This window comes from Nomascus leucogenys, chromosome 12, assembly GCF_006542625.1.
Source record: "Nomascus leucogenys isolate Asia chromosome 12, Asia_NLE_v1, whole genome shotgun sequence".
Classification (NCBI taxonomy): Eukaryota; Metazoa; Chordata; class Mammalia; order Primates; family Hylobatidae; genus Nomascus; species Nomascus leucogenys.
In genome coordinates, this window is record NC_044392.1 from 27,194,037 (window position 1) to 27,207,241 (window position 13,205).

At 37.2% G+C, this 13,205-nt stretch overlaps 1 protein-coding gene across 5 annotated transcripts in view; it reads right to left on the minus strand.

The window, feature by feature from the left end:
* The window catches only part of RABGAP1L (RAB GTPase activating protein 1 like), an 856,710-nt gene that overhangs the window by 439,884 nt on the left and 403,621 nt on the right, over positions 1 to 13,205 (minus strand). The gene's annotated exons all lie outside the window — the stretch shown is intronic.

A 13,205-nucleotide genomic window follows, 5' to 3' on the forward strand; every position in this document is an offset into this window, starting at 1 on the left:
CTATATTGTATATCCATATGGCAGCCAGCACAAATATATGCAATAACTTAATTTCATATCTAATTTTCATACTTGTGCAAATTGAAATGTTTTTTCATCAAAGCTTTCACATAAAACCAAACATTAATTTTAAGTTTAAGCACTCACTACAGCTCATGGCTCAGTGCATAGCAAAGGACGCACTGTCAAACTCTAAAACACTCTAATATGTTGAAAAACTTTTGTGGTAAAGAGCCAGATAGTAAATATTTCAAGCTTGGTGGCCAGTATTTACATCTACAGGAATTACTCATCTCTGACTTTGCAGCACAAAAGCAACTATAGATGATATGTAAATGATAATATCAAACTTCATTTTTATTTCTTTTTTATTATACTTTAAGTTCTGGGGTACATGTGCAGAACATGCAGTTTTGTTACATAGGTATACACGTGCCATAGTGGTTTGCTGCACCCATCAACCCATCACCTACATTAAGTATTTCTCCTAATGTTATCCCTCTCCTAGCCCCCCAGCCCCTGACAGACCCTGGTGTATGATGTTCTCCTCCCTGTGTCCATGTGTTCTCACTGTTCAACTCCCACTTATGAGTGTGAACATGCAGTGTTTGGTTTTCTGTTCTTGGTTAGTTTGCTGACAATAATGGTTTCCACATTCATCCATGTACCTGCAAAGGACATGAACTCATCCTTTTTTATGGCTAAATAGTATTCCATGGTGTATACATGCCACATTTCTTTATCCAGTCTATCACTGATGGACATCTGGGTTGGTTCCAAGTCTTTGCTATTGTGAATAGTGCCACAATAAACATATGTGAGCATGTGTCTTTATAGCAGAATGATTGATAATCCTTTGAGTATATACTCAGTAACAGGATTGCTGGGTCAAATGGTATTTCCAGTTCTAGATCCTTGAGGAATCACCACACTGTCTTCCACAATGGTTGAACTAATTTATACTCCCACCAACAGTGCAAAAGCGTTCCTATTTCTCCACATTCTCTCCAGCATCTGTTGTTTCCTGAGTTTTTAATGATCACCATTCTCAATGGTGTGAGATTGTTATCTCATTGTGGTTTTGATTTGCATTTCTCTAATGACCAGTGATATGAGCATTTTTTTCATATGTTTGTTGGCTGCATACATGTCTTTCTTTTGAGAAGCGTCTGTTCATATCCTTTGCCCACTTTTTGATGGGGTTGTTTGTTTCTTGTAAATCTGTTTAAGTTCTTTGTAGATTCTGGATATTAGCCCTTTGTCAGATAGATAGATTGCAAAAATTTTCTCCAATTCTGTAGATTGCCTGTTCCTTCCGATGATAGTTTCTCTGTCTGTGCAGAAGCTCTTTAGTTTAATTAGATCCCATGTGTCAATTTTGGCTTTTGTTGCCATTGCTTTTGGTGTTTTTGACATGAAGTCTTTGCCCATCCCTATGTCCTGAATGGTATTTCCTAGGTTTTCTTCTAGGATTTTTATGGTTTTAGGTCTTACGTTTAAGTCTTTAATTCATCTTGAGTTAATTTTTGTATAAGGTGTAAGGAAGGGGTTCAGTTTCAGTTTTCTGCTTATGGCTAGCCAGTTTTCCCAACACCATTTATTAAATAGGGAATCTTTCCCCCATTGCTTTTGTCAGGTTTGTCAAAGATCAGATGTTTGTAGATGTGTGGTGTTATTTCTGAGGCCTCCGTTCTGTTCCATTGGTCTATGTATCTGTTTTGGTACCAGTACCATGCTGTTTTCATTACTGTAGCCTTGTAGTATAGTTTGAAGTAAGGTAGCATGATGCCTCCAGCTTTGCTCTTTTTGCTTAGGATTGTCTTGGCTATGTGGGCTCTTTTTTGATTCCATATGAAATTTAAAGTAGTTTTTTCCAATTCTGTGAAGAAAGTCAATGGTAGCTTGATGGGGATAACATTGAATCTATAAATAAGTTTGGGCAGTAGGGCCATTTTCATGATACTGATTCTTCCTATCCATGAGCATGGAATGTCTTTTCATTTGTTTGTGTCCTCTCTTATTTCCTTGAGCAGTGGTTTCTAGTTCTCCTTGAAGAGGTCCTTCACATCCCTGTAAGTTTTATTCATAGGTATTTTATTCTCTTTATAGCAATTGTGAATGGGAGTTCACTCATGATTTGGCTCTCTGTTTTTGGTGTATAGGAATGCTTGTGATTTTTGCACATTGATTTTGTATCCTGAGACTTTGCTGAAGTTGCTTATCAGCTTAAGGAGATTTTGGGCTGAGACAATGGGTTTTTCTAAATATACGATCATGTCATCTGTAAACAGAGACAAACTTTATTACAAAACATGAGGCAGGCCAGATTTGACCTCAGGGCCTTGTTTGTTACCCTGGCTCTAAATTTTATTTACACACATAAGTAACTCCACTGTGGCAAAATTAGACTAACTGCATTATAAGAAGTATGTTTCCTTAAATAATTTGTGATTTAAAGCAGTGGTTCTCTGAAATCATGTCCTTTTGAAGCAACATGGATGCAGCTGGAGGCCATTATCCTACGCAAATTAACACGGGAACAGAAAACCAAATACCACATGTTCTCACTTATAATCGGGAGCTAAACACTGAGGACACATGGGCATAAAGATGGGAACAATAGACACTGAGGACTACTAGAAGGGGGAGGGTGGTAAAGGGAGGATGGTCGAAAAACTACTTATTGGGTACTATGTTCACTACCTGGGTGATGAGACCATTTGTACATCACACCTCAGCATCACACAATTTACTCATGTAACAATCTGCACATGTATCCCTTGAAGCTAAAATAAAAGCTTTAAAAAGTAAATAAATAAAGCAGTGGTTCTCCATCAGCAGCAATTCTGCTCCCCAGAATCATCACAATTAACACATGACTTACAAAGTAGATTCCCCTTCCCCTATTCTCAGCTTACTCATTTACTGTGTCACCCACCAGTCCCAATATTCTTTTCTATTCACAGTTCTTAAATTCTTAACTCATAGGATGGGGCACTCACCAGTTGCATAACTTTGATGTGACTGAAAAAAGAACTGATATATGGGACTACTATGAATACTACACTTGGGTATATTTTGAGGGGTGAAGGTGGAGATACAGTTTAGCGCAGTCTGCAGGATGTGGAAACATGGTAGAAAAAAAAGTCTTCTTGACACAGAAACCCAAATGGGAACTGCAATTGTCAATCCTGAAATACAGCTTTCATAAAAGGAAACTTTTTTTTTTTTTTTTTTTTTTTTTTTGAGACACAGTCTCGCCCTGTTGCCCAGGCTGGAGTGCAGTGGCACAGTCTCAGCTCACTGCAACCTCTGCCTCCCAGATTGAAGCGATTGCCTGTCTTAGCCCCCTGAGTAGCTGGGATTACAGGCATGTGCCAACACACCTGGCTAATTTTTTCTATTTTTAGTAGACACAGAGTTTCACCATGTTGGCCAGGCTGGTCTCGAACTCCTGACCTCATGATCTGCCCGCCTAGGCCTCCCAAAGTGCTGGTATTACAAGCGTGAGCCACCACACTCGGCCAAAAGGGAACTTTTTTTGGATACATGTGCCTGCTCTATTCTCACAGTGCCAGAGCCACTGGTAGGTGGACTTCTGGCAGAATCAATAACCCATTATTGTTCCCAGGTCATGTTTTTGGCTTTACTAACCCTGTTTCTCATCATGATGACTTCGATAGAACCAGAACCAAAAGAATTGACCATTTAGGAAAGACGTGAAATGGAATGGCTCAAATGGAATTATTTCTTCCACTCAATTCTCTAGTCTTATCTTCAACCTCACTCAATAGTACAAGAAAATGGACTTCTACCATCTTGAAATTTAAAATATTTTTAAAAGGTAATATTTCCATTGAGAGAATGTTTTAAGCATATTCTTAATATGTTACCAGTCCAGCACAGTTTGCTGTCCAGCACATAAAAAGGTTATTTTAAGATACTCCATCCTAAATTATCAAAGATGCGGATAAGTCCCTTGACAATACAGTGATCTGAAGCCCCTATACACTCTTCTTTTTGATAAAGTAAATGTTCTGTGTGTGTATATACATATTTTTATGTGTGTGTCAATGCTTGGTTTTCTACAGTCTGGGCAGACCAAAGTTGAAATTTTTGTTACCTTGAATAGATAAAGTTCTAAGACTTACGATAATATGATAATATGAGCAATAGAAAACACAGTACCTATTTCAAAAACATATTAGTAAAATGATACTTTCAGAATATAAAACATGATAAAACACATGGTATTTACATTTCAGTGAATGTAAGTAACTTAAGTAACAAAAGTAACAAAAGCATAGCTTGGAAAGGATGACTGACTAGATAACCCATTTCTGGAAAGGATGCCTAGGTGACCCATTCTTGACATTTTGGCAGAATCATTCATTTTAACTTACTCTGACAATAAAACTATACTGAACAGATTATTTCCAGATAGGTAATTCCTTCTTTCTCTGTCAACAGAGAGCTAACTTGCTACCTTCAGGTTTCTTCCATCACTTGCTCTAAGAGAAATATATCTACATTTGTCTAGAATGCAAGACTCATAATGACTGAGAAAAAACCAAAGAAAGTATCTGCCTGAACCATAAGCCTATAGATTTGTCATGTCTTTGTTTTCTTCTAGCCTCATATAATGCCCATGGGAATGAACCTCCCAACACCATGTTACTAGTAACTTTTCATTATCAGGAATGAGACGTATAAGGTATTAATTAGCATGTTATGGATAAGCAGCAGCATTTGTTTAAGAGACACAGTATGGTTAAAAAATATTCAAGAGTATCATCTCCAAATGTAACTTGAAAGCTTTTATTTGGAGTAGAGGTCCAGATACTTCTACCTTTAACCATTAATTGGTCTTCCTTTGTTTAGAAAGATCAGCCAAATCAACCATGAAGGTCAATAGAATGATAGATGACAGAAAGAATATTTGTCTCTCTAGGGTAACTCTTGGCAAACCTTGAAAATGAGACAAGATTAAACTGGGTAAAGCAGCAAACTTATTAAACTATATATATTGATTCAATGGCAATTTTAACTTACTCTGGCAGTAAAGCTATAAAACAGCACAAAGAATTTCCTTAGGCTGAGAGAAAACACCATGGCTTTTACAGAAAGCACCAAGTTGGCTGGCATGCAGCCCCGGGCTGGACCTTTTGAATGAAAAAGGTCAATACAACTGAACTGTGGGAAAATTAACACAGATTTTAATTGAGACCTATCCATGCCTCAAAGAGTGATAGGGATGAACTGCCCTTGCCTTTATCTGATGACTTAAAATTTTTCTCTCTTCAATTTTCAAGGGAAACTCTTCAGGGAAAGGAGAATGTTTTCCTTATCCCATTCCCCTTCAGGGGATAAGGAAGTGGCTGCAAAAGGCTGCAGTGTAACTCTTTAAACTGGGAATAGTTAAAATGCAAGGATTAAGCTGGAGTGCTCTCTTTTTCTTCTGAAGAAGAGTGCTCAGGTGGTAGCACTGGAACTGCCTGCCCTCTGATAACCCTGACTCCAAGTTGATGTGGTCCATGTGCTTTCCACGGCCGCATCATCTTTCTCAATCAAAAAGCAGCAGCCCTCCTGGCAGAGCAATTGTTCTTTTCCAATGTATATCCTGAAGGATGTAAACCTCTAACTCCTAAGAATGAGTCTGTACTCCTACAAGGATTTAGACAGGCAGTTTAGTCTCCAGAGGCTTAGAATTCTTAGGCAACATCTCTAGCTCATTCAAGCTTCATATAAAGCTAAAGAAACCACTGGGATCCTAGCTTGGGCTGGCTGCCCCCATATCTGGCCATGAGAACAACAGGATGATATAATTCAGGTACAGTCTCTGATCTGATCTAAGTGGGAATATTCAGTGGGGTGCTAGCACCTGCTCTTACATCAAGGTTATGGTGGAGCCACAGTTCCTCAAAGTAGTAGAAGTAGAATGACGGGGATGGGGTAGGGTCACAGATGTAAGGAGAAGAATTTCTGGAGGATACTCTGGTGGTATACAGCCTATGACTGGTTCAGGCCAGAAATGCTACCTAAGCAAGAGATACACATGGCCATCAGAGTGACAGAAGTGATATTTGTATCCAGCAGATACACACTGGTATCACGCAGCCTCAATCAAGGCATCAGCAAGGCAGTTGATAATTTCCAAATTGAAGATATTAGACCTGCCATAGTCCTGAAGAGTTCACGGGGAATCTCAGGCTTGATCTTGAGTGGAACCTCCAAGCTACACTTAGGAAAATCATGGGCAATTCACAGCATTATCAAACAAGGGCAATGGCAAAAGTTGCTGCACAAGCCAGTCGGGCTGACCTTTCTAGCCACAGAAATTTGCATGCAAATGCAAGTTAGTCCCTTTGCACTAGTCATAAATGTGCCAGTTTATGTCATTCAAGAATATATATAGATGAGATAAGATCCTTTGCAGACATATGGCATTAAAGGATGTAACAACCTACAGCTAACTGTTAGCCAGAAAGATTCCGTGACATGCTCAATTTTGGGATGGTTGAAGAATTCAGAGATGTGAATCTCCCTCTACAAAAATGCCACTAACTCATTAGTACAAATCTCCAGATTCCTTCTTCTCCCCACCAATAATGTTCCCATAAGTCTGTACTTGGAAAAATGTACACTTATCAAACTGCATAAAGCCATCACCAAAGTTGAACTTACTTCATCCATCTACGAATATTTCCAAATTTCTTGAGCCCTCACTAAAGGACTTCCTCAAGACCCAGGAAAGAAAAGTAATGTATAATGTCTATTATTTCAACTGTGTAACCTGATCCCAGAGTTACTATTCAGGCTGCATCCTTCTTTTGGCTCTGACTCCTCAAATTTCAAGCTTCGGCCACCAGTACAACCATCTGATAAAAGAGAAGAGTACAGGATGGGGAAGAGGGAAAGAAGACTACCAAAACAGCCTCCTAACTGGCCTCCCACCTTCAGTCATCCTTTTATTTCATCCATCCTGGATAACATCAAATAAGTATTTCTAAAAACTTTCATTTTGTGTTATTGTTTTCTACTTTTTCTTCATCAGTATATTCTAATCTTTCTAAAATGAACATATGTAACGAAATAATTTTTCAAAGTCAAAAGAGGCCAGGAGTGGTGACTCACGCCTGTAATCCCAGCACTTTGTGGAGCCAAAGTGGGCAGATCACGAGGTCAGGAGTTCGAGACCAACCTGGCCAAGATGGTGAAACCCCGTTTCTACTAAAAATACAAAAATTTGCCGGGCACAGTGGCGGGCACCTTTAATCCCAGCTACTCAGGAGGCTGAGGCAGGAGAATCGCTTGAACCTAGGGGGTGAAGGTTGCAGTGAGCCAAGATCGTGCCACTGCACTCTAGCCTTGGTGACAGAGCAAGATTCCATCTTTAAAAAAAAAAAAGGGCAAAAGAACTCAGCTTTTATATTTCATTCCCACTATATGATCCAAACATAGTCCTACAATATCCAGTCCCTAATGCCTTTCTTTTCTAACCATTCATTCATCTACTATGATGAACTTTGCACTCCAAACAAACTGACATAGTCACTTTCCCTGAAAAAGAATAGGAGACATATTCTTTCCCATTCCTATAATTTCACTCTTGGTTCTCTACCATAACGTAGTCCCTAAATCCTTCCTTTATCAAAATCATCTTTACACAGAGATTCCATCACCTTTGAGACTATCAATATCCACTGCAAACCAAAAGTCATCTTTTTTTCTCTTCAAAACTCTTCCCCAAATTGAGAGTCAACACTGATAATTTACTGCCATGAATTATTAGTTGTCTTTCTATGTATACCTATATCTTCACTATTCACAGTAAACATTAAAGGGAACATACATTTTTCTTGTTACATTATAAATGCTCGACAAATGTTTGCTGAATGAATCCTGAGACATACTTACAACACTACATATAATTAGACCAGGTGATCAATAAATATTTGATGCTTACATGATTAAGGGAAATAAATGATTGCAAGGGCTTTTGCATAAAGCTAATGATGGGTATTCTGTCTATATTAAAAACACATTACAGAATGTTTTAAAGCTTAAAGAATGTTGTTATTACTCAAGAGTAGGTTAAGCAGTGATGAGTAACAGCTGAAATTGAGTATGAAAGATAATTTGTACCCTGGCATACATGTAATCCTTTTTAAATGGCTCTAAATTTATAGTCTATTCCACTTACTTAATTTGTGTTATACTTTTCAATGTACTTCTCTAAAAATAAGAATTCTCATTTATACAGAAAATATAAAATTGTGAAAGAATTCCTGCTGTTTTCTTTATTTGCATTAACCATAACTAAGGCAACTCTATCAGGACACACTGCAATGTCATAGATCAGGCATCCTTTTGCTTATTCTAACTGTTGGAAACCTAATTAAAGAGCAATTCCTTACATGTTGGCCTTGGAAACTCCAAGTGTAAGCTTAATTACAACAATGCAAAAAAGATTAGGAAACTATCATTGTTTATTATTACCTCAAGTGTTATTAAGTATCAAAAAGTAAACATGCTTTCTGTTTATGTCACCAACTAAATTTAAAGATGTCTTTCATTTTCTTCCTTTAAAACAAGTATGATCTGTGATATGTGATAAGACTCACCCCCCACAAACATTTTATTTTCACAGGAAATTAACTCCTTAATTTAGACAGAAAATGTTAATTTTAAACTTCTAGGAATGTGCTTTGCCTAAAACTGAGATATTATTTTAAAAATAAGTCTTTTCAAAGAAGGTGATACAACATGTAATTATAGTGTATAAATAAAAAACAAACACTTCATCCTATAAATCATATTATGGCATATTTTACTTTGAAATAAAAGTACTGATATTTTAAAATGTACCAATACAAAATTTCAAGGAACTCATTTACAAATGCCAAAGGGACACAGACATACTAAGATTATTTTAACTCACAGTGATTTCAGTTTTACAGCCACCAGGTTATCAAGAGGAAAATTTAACCTAATTATGAGCACATTGCCAGAAACACTTCTAGATACTTGAAAGGGAGGTAAACTTCAGATTAAGTAGGTTCAACACGCTAAAAAATAGAAAATCAAAGAAAAGGGAAATAGGCTTTCTCAAAATAGGCAAATGATAGAAGGCTCAACTTTTTAAATTGCACCAAGAATTTGGTCCAATTTGCAAAAGTACTTATATTTGAAAAACACTGATGACAAATGAAACTGTAAAAACCTACTGAATTTGCCTTAAGTCAATTCATTTTCAGACTATAGGAGAAGGAGTAACTAAAACAGCACGGAATTGAGGTTGCCATTAAAGTGCCAGTCTTTATTATTCTTGAAGAGGAGGAATATTGATTGTAATTCCTTCTAATTCTATGCTTCTTTGTTTTTTTGAGACAGGGTCTCACTCTGTCACCCTGGCTGCAGTGCAAGTGGCATGATCTCAGCTCATTGCAGATTCCACCTCCCTGGCCCAAATTCCATCACCTCAGCCCTGCCAAGTAGCTGGGACTACAAGTGTGTGCCACCACGTCCAGCTAATTTTTGTAGAGCTGGGATTTTGCCATATTGCCCAGGCTGGTTTCAAACTCCTGGGCTCAAGAAATCTGCCTGCCTCTGCCTTCCTAAGTGTTGGGATTACAGGCATCAGCCACTGTGCCTGACCCTAATCCTATGATTCTTGTTGAGGATTTCTGCATTATGATTCTTACTGAAAATGTTTACATGTACATTTGTGAGAAATAATGGTCTATAGTTTTATTTTCTGTACTATGTCTGTTTTAGAGTAATAATATTAGCTTCATAAAATCAGTCAGGAAGTGTTCCCTCCTCTTCTCTTTTCTGGAAGAGATTTTGTGAACTTGAAGTTAATTTCTCCTAAAATGTGTGGTAAAATTCACTAGTGAAATATCTTGGCTGGGATAATTGGCTAGCCATGTGCAGAAGATTGACACTGGATGCCTTCCTTATACCACATACAAAAATCAACTCAAGATGGATTAAAGACTTAAATGCAAAACGTAAAATTACAAATGGCAATACCATTTGGGGTGTAGGCACAGGTAAATATTTCATGACAAAGATGCCAAAAACAATTGCAAGAAAAGCAAAAATCAACAAATGGGATCTAATTAAACTAAAGAGCTTCTGCCTGGCAAAACAAACTATCAGCAGATTAAATAGACAACCTATAGAATGGGAGAAAATTTGTGCAAACTATGCATCTGACAAACGTCTAATATCCAGCATCTATAAGGAACTTAAATAAATTTATAAGAAAAAAACAACCTCATTAAAAAGTGGGCAAAGAACATGAACAGTTACTTCCCAGAAGAAGACACATATGTGGCCAAAAATAATATGGAAAAAAGCTAAACATCACTGATCATTACATTAGAGATATGCAAATTGAAACCACAATGAGATACCATCTCACACCAGTCAGAATGGCTGTTATTAAAAAGTCAAAAAATAATAGATGCTGGTGAGGTTGTGGAGACAAAGGAACACTTATACACTGTTGATGGGAGTGTAAATTAGTTCAACCATTATGGAAGACAGTGTGGCAAATCCTCAAAGACCTAAAGACAGAAACACCATTTGACTCAGCAATCCCATTACTGAGTATATACCCGAAGGAATATAAATCATTCTGTTATAAAGACACATGCACGCATATGTTCATTGCAGCACTATTCACAATAGCAAACACATGGAATGAACCTAAATGCCCATCAGTGATAGACTGGATAAAGAGTATTGGTATTTCACAGTGTATAGGATCTCACGCTTTTTTATCTCATTCTTTCCATGGTGTACATATACACCATGGAATACTATACAGTCATAAAAAAATGAGATCATGTCCTTTGCAGGGACATGGATGGAGCAGGAGGCCATTATCCTTAGCAAACTAACACAAGAACAGAAAACCAAATATCTCATGTTCTTACTTATAAGTGGGAGCTAAATGATGAGAATACAAGGACACATAGAGTGAAACAACATACTGGGGCCTTTTGGAGGGTGGAGGGGGAGGGTGGAAGGAGGGAGATAATCAAGAAAGACAACTAATGAACACTAGGCTTAATACCTGGGTGATGAAATAATCTGTACAAAAACCCCTACCACACAAGTTTACCTACATAACAAACTTGCACTTGTACCCTTGAACTTAAATTAAAAAATCATTTATCACATAAAATATAAATCCAGATGAAGATCATGTGCCATGCCAAAATGGAAAGGATAAAATGAATGCTATTAAAGATGTATTAATATCTTTTTTAAAAAAGAAGAACTATCTTGACACAGTGATTTCTTTTTCAGGAGCTTTTAAATTACTTAATCAATTTCTTCAATGGTTAAATAGCTATTCAGATTGTCTATTTCACCTTGGTTGAATTTTGGTACTTTGTGGTTTTCAAAGAATTGATTCATTTCTTCTAAATTATGGGTATCAAGTTGTTTATAGTGTTTTCTTGTAATTTTTTAATGGCTGCAGGATCTGCACTGATATCCACTATTCCATTTCTGATATTGGTGATGCAGGCCTTCCCTTTTTAGATTTTTCTCTTGTCAAAGGTTTACCAATTTTATTAATTTTTTTTCCAAAAATAGCTTTTGTTTCATGGTTTTTCTCTGTTGTTTTTGTATTTTCAATTTCTTCAATTTCTGTTTTTGTCTTCATTATTTATTTATTTATTTATTTATTTATGCTTACTTCTGATTTATTTTATCTTCTTTTTCTAGTCTCTTACATAGAAACTTAGTAGTTCCTTAAGAAAGAAACTTACACTACTGATCTGAGAACCTTCCTCATTTCAAAAGTGAGCACTTACTGCTGTACACTTCCCTGTCAGCACTGGTTTAACTGCCTCCCACACATTTTGATATATATTATTTTCATTCAGTTGTATGTATTTTTAAATTTCCTTTGAGACTTCCTCTTTGACCCATGGATCATTATTCCCCTGTTGTCTGTTACTGATTTCTACTTTGAATCTACTGTGGTCAGAGAACATACTCTATATGATTTCAATTATTTTAAATATGTTGAGGCTTGTTTAATGGCCCAGGATGGGATCTACCTTGGTGAATGTTCCACTCATATTCTACTCTTATTGGGTAGAGTGGTTTTTGTTTTGTTTTGTTTTGTTTTGCTTTTTGAGATGGAGTCTTGCCCTGTCACCCAGGCTGGAATGCAGTGGTGCGATCTCGGCTGACTGCAACCTCCGCCTCCCGGGTTCAAGCAATTCTCCTCCCTCAGCCACCCGAGTAGCTGGGACTACAGGCGTGTGCCATCATGCCAGGCTAATGTTTTGTATATATATATATTTTTAGCAGAGATGGGGTTTCACCGTGTTAGCCAGGATGATTTCAATCTCCGGACCTCGTGATCCACCTACCTTGGCCTCCCAAAGTGCTGGGATTACAGGTGTGAGCCCCAGCGCCCAGCTGGGTAGCAGGTTTTATAAATGCCAGTTAGATTCTGTAGGTTGGTTGTGTTATTCAGATCTTTTATATCCTTGCTGACTTTCTATCTAAAAGTTCTATCAGATGCTAACTAGGAATTTTGGGTCAATTTAGATCCTGGCCTCTAAAGCAGCCACATCAGACATACTTTGTTCTTTTGTCCATTGAATTTTTAATGACAAATAATGAGTCAGTATGCAGAACATACAGGAGTAGTCGCTGGCTGACTTTCAGAAGCCTAGGACTATCACTGATTTGCTAATTTGCAGAAGATAGTTACTGGAGTAAGGCTGTTGTTGACTGGATGATTTTCAGAAGCATGGCCACTGGAGTGAGGCTGTCACTGATTGGCTGATTTTCACATCATGTGTACTGATCAAAAGTGATGTCTAATTACTGGTGATTACTTATTCATGACTTGGGACTTGTTCAAAGAATAGTATTTTCCTTTCTTGAATGTAAAAATTAACTACGTTTAATTACCAATCCTCCTTTTGGTTTTCCTCAGAAAAACCTGCTAGAGACAACATAATGGATTATCTAGATGTATATTTGTGGAGGTAAAATTCTCAACTAGTGTTACCATTTTAAGTGACTGAAGTACCAATTACTATAGTAGAAAAATAATTCTAAATGTGAAATTTTAATAATTTATTTTAAAATGTTATTATTATTGTTAGAGATGGGGTTTCACTCTGATGCCCAAGCTGAAGTGTAGTAGCTATTTACAGTATGAT